We start from the raw sequence: 14,809 nt of genomic DNA on the forward strand, positions 1-14,809 counted from the left end.
TAGTAATTGAACTAATTTAAAAAAAAATTAAAAATAATGTTGAGTGAAGTAATTCATGACGAACCTTTATCAATTTTAGGAATGATATCTAGGACTGAACTGTACGGGACTGCAGTAGGGAAACCTCAACATAGAGGGCGCTTCAAATAGTTATTTGTTCGACCCTAATTTGTACTTTACATTTGAATATATTTTATTTATGGAGCGTCTCAGTTTCTAAAGAAGTATAGGATGATTCCATTCAAGATCTTGTTGCTATTGATTAGTTAAGTTAATAAGCCTGAAAAAAATCAAAATACAAATTTCAAAATAGGGTTTTACGTTGTATATGGAGTGTCCAGCGACTACAAACTTCTTCAACTCATAAAAAAGGATTTTATGAATTAACTTTTTTATTTTTCAATATAATCCACGTGAAGAACATTGATAAGAAGAAGATACGCTGGAACATCGATAGCTTACATATAAAATATGCATTTTTTTTGTGCGTGGAAGTGAGGTAACAACATCTTGACATACCACAGTAATAATGAGTTCATATACTATCTGGAGACGAACCAGCTCAATCAGAGTATTATAAAGTAAATATTCAATAATAATGTAATTAATTCTTTGAGGTGAACATTTATGTTCATGGAAAAAATTTTCTCATCAAAAATGGGGTTTTTCACCACAGCAAATTGTGGGATTTAGTTGGTACTCCTCTGAATAATAATTCCCATATAAATATTTATTAATTGGGATAGTTTGCAATTTGTACGTTTTTATATCGCCATGGATTAAACATGAGACGGATAGGAACAAAAGAGAGAAAAATTTATTTTTATAGATGCTTCACTCGTTAAATTTATTAAAAACAAATTTTTCCGAGAATGCCATATTGCTCGAGGTTGGGAAACAGATCATCCTGGTTATGAAAAAACAAAGAATATATTATGTTAACAAATGTTCCCATCGAATTTCTTAAGGAAAAATAGATCAGAGGAATCTGCAGGATGATTATTATGTATTATTGTTATTATTTTTTTTTGGAGGGGGGAGTTAAAAAAAATTCAAAAAATAATATTTTTATTTGGAAAAAAAATTTAAAAACTTAAATAATATTTAATTTTTTATAAAAAATCCATAGTTTTTTTCAAAAAATTAATTTTTTGGAAAAAAATTTAAAAAACCCATATCTATTTATATAAATTGATTTTTTTGAAAAAGACTAAATTAAATTTAAAATATTAAATTTTCTGAAAAGAAAAAAAAAAAAAAATCTAGTAAAAAAAGAAAAATTCCTGATTTTTTTTTTGGTGGGGGACTGCAGCCACTCCAGCCCTACTCCTGAGTACACCCCTGTAGATAATGGTTATCGAAAAAGTTAAGGCTGATCATACTTATCCACCTAATAGCAAGAAACCTCTAATGTTGAACTCCTTAAAATAGTATCCAATGAAGTTGGGTGACCTCTTTGTGTCATCAAAAAGTTTAGAGAAAGAGAGAGGGAGAGTAGTTATATTCGTGTGCAATTTCTATGAAGACATTTAGAAAAACAACATCCTTCAAAATTGATTATAAGTTCAGAAAGCAATTTATCTTTATTTGCTACTGCAACTACTACGCAAATGGAGATAGAAGACTTGATAAGTATAATATCAAAGAAGAATGCAGATTTAGTCATTGTCAAAGAAGGGATCTGTGTACAGAAAAATTTGGTATACCGATTAGAAAAGGAAAAACGGTTGTTGCACCTGCTCTTTCTTCTTCTTTGTTCATTATTTAATAGATCGTGGGGGTGTTATCATCTCCCTCTATAAGGAGAATTCTCACCTGTCTTTGGTGTAAATTGATTTAGAAATAAATATTTAAGTATAATTGTAATGTTTACCCTGCTCTAATGATATTCATGTTTCCAGAAAAAAAAATCACATAAAAAGGCACCTGATATTAACAAAGGTCTAAATTAAGTGCTACCATATGTCTTACTTTAGTCATAGTGCCTCTAACAAGGCAAACATCATTGCTGGGAGTGTTTCTCGCTATTCATGAATCATGATACATTTTGTGGTGTTGTGCTCAGGGATACACCGACAAGGAATGAAACAGGAAAAATTAACAAATTAATTAGTCGTCATAACAAACATAGTTATGCGCACTAAATATTTATTTAGAAGAGGAGTGAAAGAGCTCTTAAAAATAAAATATTCACTTATCTATTCCTAGTACATTCAAGTAGTTTTGTGTCGGTCTCTATTTATTCGGTCCAGTCCAGTTTTAGGACCGGTCTTTCGGACTGACAGTAGTAGAATGATAAAAAAAAAAGAACAAATAAAGCTGGAGACGTCATCAGGGACTGAACTTTATCAGTTTTTGGACTGATATGCAGGATTGAACTACAGGGGACTGCAGTCTTCAGTCCTAAATTAAGACCAAAACATCACTACATTCAAGAAAGTAATTGCATTAATTTATATAAAAAAGAAGAAGAATGTATAGGTCATAGAAAAATATTTTCATATGTGATATCCATGCATAATAACAATCTTTAATGCATCTCTTAAAATTTCTTCCCAAAAGATAAATAAATAAGACGCCAAATTAAGACGTACCTAGCCAATGAAGTCATCCTTTGTACCTGTTTGACTATTATTAATTCCATAATAAGAAATTCTTACATAAATTAGCAATAGTTCATTTTAGTTCAAGCAATCAATACTAAGACTAATATGAGACAGAAGAGAAGTGGAAAATACTTGTTTCGTTATAAAAACCAGTCATTTGAATCGTAGCCAATAATAAATTGTTGCTATCAAATTGTAAAATTGATCTATTAAAATTACTTATTTTTATGTATGAAATGATTACGAACCGTTTAATTTCATTATATGCAATTGACATATTTTTTTAGAAAATATATTAATATGACATTTTTTTAAGAAGAGGGATTATTATGTTCTTTTTTACATAGATGGCGTTTTATAGTAGGTAGAACTCTTGGCTAAGAAAAAAGAATATATATTAAGAACTAAAAAAGTAATATGGGCAGTTTTGATGAATTCACACCCTTCTTTTGCCATGCGTCGAACAGCTGAAATCCAGGTAAACAAACTGATTATATGTATTAAAAATATCTACCTTAGTCTCGTGTTTATTAAAATTATTATTGCTTTGTCCCCTACTCTAAGCAAAATATTTCATTGATAAGTGTTCTTGATGTATATAATGCAGGCCTGTAAGCTTTCTGTTATTTTGTCCTTCTGTTCAGCGTTCCGGTCTTCTTTTTTTTTCGTTCAACGTTCCGCATTCCACTCAGAAGGTAATCTTACCCTGGGTGAATTCCAAATACCCAGACGGAAACTAAGTGTTCCAGCAGCACTCCGCTCCGGCTGGCCTTGTGCGTAGCTTGACAGTAATTTTTCCGATTTCTGGAAACACCATTTAGGACTTCCCTCCTAACCCGAAGTGAATCCTTTCGAATATGGCTATGTCGAAAGTAAGGCCTGTGCCGTCCCTCATCCCAGTGTCGACCCGCTAAAGACATCCACCGAGAGGTAGTGAGTGGCCATGTCTAAAGGTTACGTCGTCAAGATGTACGTAGCCTTCAGATACAGGCTCGAGACCATGGTGGCCGTAGAGGGCGGCCATTTCGAGAAATAACAAAGTAATTATTTTTTTTAATAATATAGGTATAGCCCACTCTGTTGTGTCTTGATGAGGTTGCAGAGACACAAACTATTTAATAAATGAATCCAGGACGACCGAGAGAAATGAGGAGAGAAGAGACGTGGAGGAATAAGGCAACGATATAATTTGAGAGGAACACATATATATTCTTATTAATGCATAGTCATTACCACTCTGACAAACATACATGATGCAGGTCTATATATAAGAAGAATAATGAGTCTAGTAATTTATACATATATTAGATAATAACAATAACTAAAAGATGAGAAGGTAGGAAAGGAGTCGCAAATACATAATTCAACACTAAGTTGTTCTAAATGAAGGTCATACGCTAAAAGGTCGCGTTTTGCTGTGACACACTATATATAAAAGAGAACCAAAAACAAGAAATACTATGTAAATATCGGAAGATACCAAATTATCTTAGTACGTTAGTCTTGTTATTTCATTAAGATGTCCTCAGGGATTTTTAGTGACCCATTCGCATACATTCACGGGCAAATAGTGAGCCTCACAATTATTGAGGCTGGTGAAGTGCATATGTTTGAGCTAAGGTAGAGTACTAGAAACTTTAATATTCGATAAGGGCCTTCAAAAAATGCCCCCCTGTGTCACTACTACAAAATAGGACTACCAAGCCTTCGATTTGACTTTATCAGCCCTTTAAATCCTATTTAAAAAAGTAAAAACAAATATAAACTTTGATTTATTGAATTTTTTATAAGTACTATTCGAACAGAATGCTAAAATATCTTTTTTAGATTTCAACATTCAGGGTTCCAAAAAAAGAAAAATCCGTTTCGTTCCGTGTTCTGTTCATTGAACGCACGTTCCATGGAACGCTGTTCAATGTTGCCTTCCGTTCACAAGCCTGATATAATGCAGAAATAACTCCTCTCAATCACATTGATATCAATTAAATTAATAAGGTGGAGTTTGAGATATATGTTCTATATAGATAATTATATAACCTGGTCACTTTAAGTCTAATCCCTAATTAGTGATTTCTTTAATAGTTGTGAGTCACTTTTTTGATTTGAAAACAAACGGAAGATGTTTCTAGACTTTTAAAGATAATGTGCCTCTCTTTTCTCATTAGTTTTGTCTGCAAAATATATTCTATTCTGTTATTGCATTTAAATAGTTATTGTATCTTCTATCAAATCATCCTATAATTATATTATTGAACTGAAGAGTTGCACAAATGAAAATATAATGGAAAATACAGTGAGGAACAAAGAAATTTCTCATGCTCCAACTAAAAATCCTTTATTGAAACCCTTGTGTTCAATCCTACTAAAGTCAACTCCTACTATAAGTAAACTCTTTCCTTGATAAGAGTCACTTAATGTCCTTAATGCCTATAACACACGAATTACTACTAAATAGTCTCTATCAGAAAAATATTAATTCCATTCTTAAGTTTGAATTCGTGATGTACTGCAAATATAGAAAATAATACATCTTCAACACTTCAAGCCTCTTTCCCAATTTCCTTAGTACTCGTACGACTATTTTGCCTTTGGAAAACAAGTAGAAGATTGTTTTAAACTCTCAAAGATAATATGCTCCCGTTATCTTCATATTTTGCTATTACATATAAATAGTTATCGGGAACTGTTAAGTCACTTTGTGCTTTAAAAATATAAGTGACTTCTTTATTTTCATAGAATTTTATTGTAATATCTGAATGTCGTCCCAATTTCTAAAATTATTGACTCAGGAATATTCTTCTAAACAGCTAAATTGCTTGTAAACATATGGAAATAATACTCTCTCAAAGATTTACGATCTTTACAAAAATAAATAAATTACTAAATGGACACTATGCGACCTAATTATCAGTTGTTTGATTGAAGACAATAGTTAAAATATATCAAAATAATAATACGACTGTTTGAGTATTAATTAAAAAAATATAAATAATTAGAACATCAATGGTATTCTTCTAAATCCCACATTGTAGCCCGAGACTAATAATTATAATAATTACATTAAAGATAGGAAAACTTGAACTTTATTTGAGTAAAGTCAATATTATAAATTAAAAGCAGTGTTTATTACATAATCATTGAATAATAATATCATAGATTGCTCAACAATAATTATTAAAAATTTTTATGGGAGCTCTATTTCTAAGCTTACAACGAAATGAAGACAAGTTTAATACATAAATTTCAACACTTTACTACTGCATTAAGGTTTAGGTAGCTATTATTTTCTTCTTTTCTGTTGTTACTGTCTCCTTTCATTCGGCAGACACGTTGCCCCTCTAGTTTTTTTATATAATATATTCCTTGGTTAAGAGCCACAGATGCTCCAAGGAAAGAGGTTACAATAAGCATAGAAAAAGAAATATATAGAGGTGACAAGGTATGCGAAAGGCTGTTTCATTGCCTTCAGTTGTTCACTTTTGTCGTATGAAATGATATGGGGATAAATTCGATATCTTATTCGAACTCGGGGATTTAAAAAAAATAGAGATACAACATTTTGAAAATTTTGAGTTTTAAGAATCATAGAAGTTAGGTATTTTTGTTGTCACTAGGAAAACAATTATGCATTTAAATAATGACTTGTTTTAGTCCTCATTGGACCAAAAATTCATATCAAATTTCAAAAAAACACCTTGAAAGATTGCAAAATAGTTACTTATCCATATCGATTGGTACATTACATTTTTTCAGTATGGAGTTAACTCAAGAATTCCTTATTCCTCCCCAACATCTTAATGTATCTGTCCCCCTTAATGGATCATGAGAATGAAAACCTTGTTCTTCTGGTTCATACTCCTATGGGGTGGGATGCAATTCAAATTTAGGTAGTTTGAAGTAAAGGAGAATTCATGTTCCACAAATTATCAAAGAAATCTTAGACAGTTTAATCATACAATGTGTTGGAGCTGTAAAACGAAACGGTCACAATGGGAAGCCTTGGGGAACCAGAGGTATGTATGTCAAAGGTTTTTCTGCTTTGTATTTCTAAAATATCGAGTCTTGCCTCTCCCCAAGACGCACATCTGCGAACGACTAAATGATGTTATTAGATTCAATATGAGAATGACTAACTTTATATTCTTATAAATTACAACTATATTTTGATTTCAAAAAAATATCCTAATCGTGGAGCTAAATATTTTTTAAAATCCTAGATCTGTCTAGCGTACTTTCATCTTTTTAATTTGATTGTTGGACATTATGTCCGACAATACTTTTTTCATTAAAAGAAAAATATTTTTATTTTTCGATTATCAATTCCTTCTGACGTTTCTAAAGCATGTCGTGATAATCCTTCGAAGATGGTTGACATAAGGATATTAGTGAGGACTTGTATTAACAACTTTTCTGGAATTTTAATGATGCCAAGTCAGCCATTGTGCAAACGAAATACTTTTTCACACAGAAAAAGTAGCCGACATATTGAGCCTGAAAGTATAATAAGTCCTATATTTGGATTATCACTGTAATAATTTTTAATGAAATTAAAGATGAGTCTGGAACAGGATCTTATTAATTATGAAATAATGCTCTTTTTCAAATTACACATTTAATATTTATTTTTTGCAATACATAAATATAAGAATCTGTACTGTATGACATTGAAGTCCCATATATTCTACAGTTTGAAGCATTAAAAGCTCTGATGTGATTTGTTTTAAGATTTACTTCGTCATTGCCGCAGTAGTTTAATTCAAAACCTGTCTCTGTAGACTCGTTTTTATTGTTTATTAAAATGATCTGAGGTTGATCATCAATAACAGTGAAAAAGATAGTTTCATCTTGTGGAGTACAATTTACCATGACATTTTGAATGATTTCTTTTCCAGCATGGCAGATAATTTTTGAAAGAAAAAAAAAATATATATAATTAAAATTAAAAACATAACAATGAACCAAATTTAAAGCCTCTAAACTTAGGGTGCATTAAAAGATTGTTGGTTCTTAAAATTTTCTTCGATTTTATTACCCATTCTGTCAAATGTGAGGCTTAATCCTCTGAGTGCCTGTCCAAAAAATGAGCCAAATCAGAGGTAGTCTATAAGGGCCACCAAAGACTTAGATATTTTAAATAGCCATTTAATACAATCAAAATATCATCTTTCTTATTTTTTACTCAAATCTAGTCATGATTGCTATCAAATTAAAGCAGTTCTTGGCACGAATAATGTAAAAATACCCCCATAATATGGAGGAAAAAATCAATAAAATTAAAAAAAAACAAAAGTTAACTCTTTTCGTTCATTTTTTGAACAAATGAACGATGAACTGGGGAAAAAATGAAGGGCATACATTTCGACGTTCATATTCTTATTGTCCATAATAGGTAGCTTTTTGACTATTTTTTCTTAATTATAGGTTTAATTATAATTATTATCTTTGATGGTGGCTAAAATATAGTTGATTAGGCCTATCTATTTTTTTAATCTGTTGCTTCGTTAAATTGAACCATTCACTAGAAAATAATTCATCTCAAAAAAGCCTTCAAAATCACAAACGTGTGCTAATGGAGTAAATAAAAGGTACAATGGATGTTAATGCATTTATATATCTAGTAACTTGTAAAGTTTTTGTGTAGTCTATTTCTCCGACGTACATAAATTTTTATCCGACGTTTCCACCTTCAATCCTTTTTACTGCACAATATGTAAGTACTTTGGGTACGTTTACTAAATTCTACCATCACCACTTTCTCTCTCTAATTATTATTCCTTCTTTCTCTCTCTCTTCTACACCAAGAACTTTTTTTCTCTAGACTCAACTAGATATTTATCCTACAGAAACCTAATATATTAAAACGTATCATACAATAAATAAATATATCACCATGATAATCTCAAAATATAAAGTTTTTGATCAAATTTTGGTTCATATTATTGAGCTATATCCACTATAAGTATCTGTACGAGTAAAATGATTGAAGAGACAACACAGATTATTGACTATTGCTTCTCTGAACCTCTGATAATCAGACAAAAAAAAATAAGGAGTTGAATACTGAATAATTAAAAGGTAAGAATAAATTATTATATATTTTTAAATCTTAATAGGTGAATTATATTGGATGTTTATCAGAAGTGGACTTAAGAATATTATAGAAAAAATCTGCTTGTTATTATGGAGATATATTTTCAACGTCTATCTTATTTTACTTATTTAGTTCAAAAATTATGATGTAAATAAAACTTTAATATTTATATCAAAAATTGTTATTTTATTTATATCTGAGTGGTGGAAGTGGTCGTTAAAAAATATCTTGGGTTTATATTGAAAACATCTAAATAAGTATCATTCATTCTTAGCTACTCATTCAAATTTAAATTAAAAAATAAAAATTTGTTGAATCTAATTTATTAATTTCCTATAACTATATTTTTCTATGTTGCAGCATATTTAATATCTAGTCGAGTCTAGGGAAAAAAGTTCTTGGTATATAAAGAGTACTATTAAATTCAGATCATTTGTTTGAACTATAATTCGTAGTTGCGAGGCTTTGAGTACCTACATAATTTTACTCGATTTTATAGCTTCATCTTCGAGTTAGTTGGATTTAGTTACTATTTTTGGGCCTCAGGTAAAGCCAGTTGAAAAAGAAAAAGGCGAATGGATGACGTTTGACGCTTCTCCTTAATTTCGTTTTTTGTATTTAAATTTCATTTATATGGTATTGTAATCAACCATGCAATCGAACAGGGCCAATCCGAATCAATTTGGCGCCCTATGCAAAATATTACCCAATAATATGTTTATTCAATATTATACTGTTACACAAAACTGAATCTACTAATTGCCTTAGATATTTACTATATTCTGAGAAAATATAAATACTTCTAATAATATAATTAATAATGAAAAAATGTAACATCCATAGCCAATGCAAAATATAAAATTGAACTATGTTCAAAAAGAAAGCTGTGGACAAGTGTTACTTATTTGGACGATTGCACTTATTTGATTCATACTAAGAAATGCAGTAACTGGTCCGAGCTGTGCATTCAGGTCGGATTGAAGCCAAAAGCATAGACAATTGATTCGGGACTAATTTTATCCTCCCAGAAGGCAAGCAACCCGTTCCCCTCCACACCAAAGTTTGGCATTAATGTCTCTAACAATACATAATAATAATAAAAACAGAACCAACGTGTCGGGAAATGTAAACACTATAGACAAACTAGGACCAATTTAGGTATATCAGAGATGAACTCACACGAGGAATTTAAAACCTTTTGAAAAAATCAGTAAAGTAATTAAAAACCAATCTAAGGCATCTTAAAAAAAAATCAGCGAGAAAATAAAAAAAATGAAATCCGAATGGGCCCAACTATAATGTTGGAAAAAATAAGCTCAGCCCGAAAGTCGGGTTAGGTTTGGGGACACTTTTTTCTTTGCACTCATTACGGCACCCCTGAACAAACAACATACTTACCATTTTTATCTATGCCACGGGTCAACCTTTCCATTAAATAAGGTAACTCAGAAAAAACATGTCGGTTCAGGTATTTTTTAAAGGAGGGAAGCTGTTGAAAATAAATTGGAGGTTGCCTTGAATAAAATTACTGCCTCTATTTTGAGGGCATAAAAGAAAACAATTTGAATAAATTGGACACCATTTTATAAAAATTGAGAGTATCAATTTAGGACCCCTGAGATTGCCTGTTTTGTTTTTAGTAAGCTACACCCTTGAGGATCATTTTTATGTATTACGAAAAAAAGGGTTTTATATATTAATGAGTATTTTTTTAGGTTGGACTATTTATGCCACATAAATATTAAATGAATAAATAAAAATTCAAAAATGAACGGCGAAAGGAAATTTTTTAGAAAATGAACGAATGAACCGAAAAAGAGTGAACGGGTACAAGCCTGCATATCAATTTAACTTTTCCAAAATTACTTTGAAAGCTTTTGATATGCACTAAAGGTATTTAACGTCAGAAATGGTAGTAATGGTTCTGTTCAGCGACATAATTTATGAAGAATAGCGCCAAGCACTTCCAGATACTCTATAATCCATAAAGCCCGACATTTTACCATGTACTCTAAGACACTACTATGGCTCAACATATGGGAAGCCATCGTTTTAAAACATTACAGAGAGGACAACATTAGCAGACCTCGTGAATGAGAATTCTTAAATCTAAATATGACGTTTTTAAAAAAAGATATTACCATATGGGAAAAAAAAATGAATATAAGTTAATCCACAGCCTCCATGAAATCTCCCTTTTACATTAAACCGAAATTAGATGTTGTTAAGTTAGGAAGAATTTATTATTAACTATTCAATGTAAGTAGAATAGTCCATGAATTACTAAACATGGGATACGCAACCTCCAACCTTCTAGGTATAAATGAATATGTATATATTTCTTCCAATTTAATTGATCGGAAGAATTGATTATAATTTATTGTTTAAAAGGGATTAGTCCTGGTCGAGGAGATAGAGACCTCTCCTCAAGAAGACTCTCATTTGAGGAAGGGGCCATGAACAAATTATGTATGAAAGTTTTTGCCATTTTTTAACCCCCATTCTCCCCAACTTGTTTTGCATTTGGTACACATTTCTTTAATCCTTTTCCAATTTCAGAGCCCCCCCCCTCGCCCCTCCAACCTACGTAGTACTTGTACATAGCCCCTAATTGAAAATGGAAATAGAGTTTGGAAGACTCTAGTGAAGATATCCCCCGCCCCCAAAATAATAAAAATCTAAATTTCCAAAAACTTAAATTCTTCTATTTTTTTCCAAACAAAATTAATTTTTTTGTGAATAGCTATCGATTTTAGAATTTTTTCCCCCAAAAATGTATTATTTATAATTTATGCATAAATATTAATAACGTTGAATAAAATGATTTAAATGTTCTACGTGACTGTCTTTCTTAGTTAAATTGATTGGATGAAGCAAAAAATGGAGGTGTGAATTTTCCCAGTTTCCCACATTCACAAACATCCAGGATGATGACGTTTCCCTCTACGTTCAACATTTAAATGTCCTTCCTTCAGATTTACAAATCAGGTTTAGTTATGTTTTTACTATGGGCATGCCACTATGGATGATCAACACATACGATGAAAATGGAAGACAAAGACGTCATGTTAACAATATAACTATCGGAATACGCTGTGACGAGGAACTTAAGGTGCAGTTTAGAAATGGGTATCAGTAGTTTTGTTCTCAAAAAGAAACCCCTGTCACTTACTTTATGGGCTATTGCAAGAAATCATTGATAGTTTTTCAAACTCCATACCTTGTGGAAAGGGGGATCAGCGCAGTTGTGAACCTTCTAGCAAAAAAAATAAAATGAAATCGATTACAAATAATTGAACTTGATAAAACTGACTACTTTGATGTCGAATATTTACACATCGTTATCAGAGCCCTTTCCATTCATGATTAATTAATTGTTTCCTTGTAATTTCATAAAGATAATATTAATTCTATTTTTTGATTTGTTTTGTTCCAAAATCAATATGTACATTGATTTTGGTGATTATTCAATAAAAAAAATTTATCATTTTTTTTTTTATTACAATTGTCCGGTTTAAAAATAACTCTATGTAAGTGAGAACTACTGTGTAAGCAGTTTAAAACGATTAAATTTGATATGCTTAAGAACATTCAATAGGCGATCTACGTAGGGCTGTAGGGGCTTTAGCCCCGCCCCCAAATTAAAGAATTTTTAATTAAATTTTTCAATTTTTTTTCCAACAAATTTAATTATCTGTGAATAGCTATGGATTTTTCTCCGAAAAAATTAATATTTGAAATTTAATTTTAGAAAACTTTTGGAAGAAAAGTTCGTTTTTTTTGTGAACACCTCTGGATTTTAGAAATTTTTTGAGAATGGATATGGAAATTTGATTTTTTACAAAAATTTAATTGTTTGTAAATAGATGTGAATTTTTCTCGGAAAATTTAATAATTGAATTTTTTTTTTGAAATTTTATCTTTGAAATTTAATTTTTGAATTTTTTTTCCACAAAATTTAATCTTCTCTCAATAGCGTGGATTTTTGAAAAAAAAATTAACAGTTGCATTTTTTCCGCCAAAAATTGTAATTTTGGAAAAAAAAAATCAAAAAACCAAGCTCCCAATCTTGCGAACGCCCATGCTGATGCAGCCAATAAATTAAATCTTACAAATTCAAGGATCCTATATTTTTATCTTATTATCCTACTTTGATCTTCTCTGATCGATCCAAAACATAATTAATTAAACAAATTTAGACATTCAGGGATATTCAGTATATACATGTAGGAGTTCGACTTGTTTATATGATATTAATTATTCATCACCTTTTTTCTTCTTATTTTCGTATAAAGGAAAGATCATTTTTACCCAGTTAAAATAAATATATTTAAATCTTAATGTTGGTGACCCCGACGTGATATCATCCCTCCTAAAAAATCTCATTCTGATGGTCAAGACCATGCAGATAATGTCCCTCAGATCGAAAAAAAGTAGGTAGCGGAAGAGATCAGCAACTTAACTCTTGCCGTAGCCGAACTACGCCTTCCAAAATTCTCGGCGATGGATCCAGAAAATTGGTTTCGAAGAATTGAGCTGGATTTATTTTTGGATGAGGAAGATCAGGCCAAATCTTATTTAATGGCTTCAGCATTACCTGGTGAAGTTTGTAGGTCTATTCCTATTAAAAAAGAAGGACTCATGTATGATTGTGCAAAAAAGGCAATTTTACAGAAATATGGTCTCTCACCTTCAGATAGAATTTAAAAAAATTCTGATATGCTGTGCGATTCATCGGGATTTCCCCCTGGGGAAGTTATAAATGAAGTTGAGCGTCTCCTTGACGAGGAATACATCCATGATTTGCGTCATCCTTTACCATGGGAGGCCCTCATCAGGAATGTGCCTAAAGACCAGCAAGGATACTTGAGAGCACAATCCCATTCAATTGAAGAGTTGAAGCAAATGTTTGTTGTAGCCAAAGAACTTAGCAATTCACATATTTGCACTGTTGAAGACTCGTCTGTTTCTCCTCCTATCAATCATGTTTTCAAAAAAACCTCTTCATAACACGTCCAAATTTAATAAATCTAAGGAGAAAAAGGATATCTGCTATTATCATTCTAAATTTGGAATGAACGCAACTACCTGTTCAGGAGCTAGTTTCCATTTTTTGGTACTTTTTTCAGAAAACTAAATTGCAATGCCGGACCTTGATCCATATCCCCTCCCAAATCTAAGAGATTTGGTGGTTAATCTAAAATGTATGATTGTTTTTAGTAAAATGGATTAAGACAGTGCTTATAACCAAGTACCTATGAATAACACTTCTATAAATAAAACTGCAATCATTACGCCATTTGGTTTATATGAATATTTGAGGATGCCTTTTGGTCTTAAAAATGCTGCTCAGACATTTCAAAGACTCATCGATTCAATTCTACGAGGAATCCCAAATGTGTTTGTGTACCTTGATGAAATCCTTGTCGCTTTGGAGTCGATGGATGAGCATTGAAAAACGTTGAACGTGGTTTTATTCTAACTTAAACAGCTGGTATGATCATCTCCCCTGAAAAATGTGAGTTTTTGATGAAATCGATCGACTTCCTTGAACATTCTATTTCATTGAAAGGTTTTAGGTCTCTAGAATGTAAGGTAAAGGCAATCCAAAAAGTACAAACTCCAAATCAAAAGAGGAACTGCATAGATTTTTAGGCATGGCACAATATTCAAAAGTTCATTTGTACCCTCTCTTAACGAAGAATTTAAAGTTTATACAAACTCCAAATCAAAAGAGGAACTGCATAGATTTTTAGGCATGGCACAATATTCAAAAGTTCATTTGTACCCCCTCTTAACGAAGAATTTAAAGTTTAATTGGAATACAGAACATGAACACCCCTTATAAAGTATTGTCTATAAGTACTCAACTTGCATTCAGAGATTGTTCAATGCCTCTAGCCCTGACGACTGATTCATCTGATACAAGGATTGGAGCTGTTCTTGAGCAAAAGGTAAATGAACACTAGCAACCTTTAGCTTTTTGTTCTCAAGCTCTTTCAACGACACAACAGAAATATTCTACGTTTGATAGGGAATGGTTAGGTGTTCAGAAAAACATCAAACATTTTCTATGGACTTTGGATGGACAAGTTTTTAAAGTTTTCACGGA

The 14,809-nt window shown here is 31.3% G+C and overlaps 1 long non-coding RNA gene across 1 annotated transcript; it reads right to left on the reverse strand.

Moving 5' to 3' along the window:
- Positions 1-13,001: 13,001 nt before the first annotated feature.
- LOC121126925 (uncharacterized) lies at positions 13,002-14,206 on the reverse strand. Its single transcript, XR_005867363.2, has 4 exons — positions 13,953-14,206; positions 13,786-13,894; positions 13,388-13,727; positions 13,002-13,318 (listed from the first exon to the last, which is right to left on the reverse strand). It is a non-coding gene; the product is annotated as an uncharacterized lncRNA (long non-coding RNA).
- Positions 14,207-14,809: the final 603 nt, after the last annotated feature.

This window comes from Lepeophtheirus salmonis, chromosome 1 (genome assembly GCF_016086655.4).
Source record: "Lepeophtheirus salmonis chromosome 1, UVic_Lsal_1.4, whole genome shotgun sequence".
In the NCBI taxonomy this organism is placed as follows: Eukaryota; Metazoa; Arthropoda; class Copepoda; order Siphonostomatoida; family Caligidae; genus Lepeophtheirus; species Lepeophtheirus salmonis.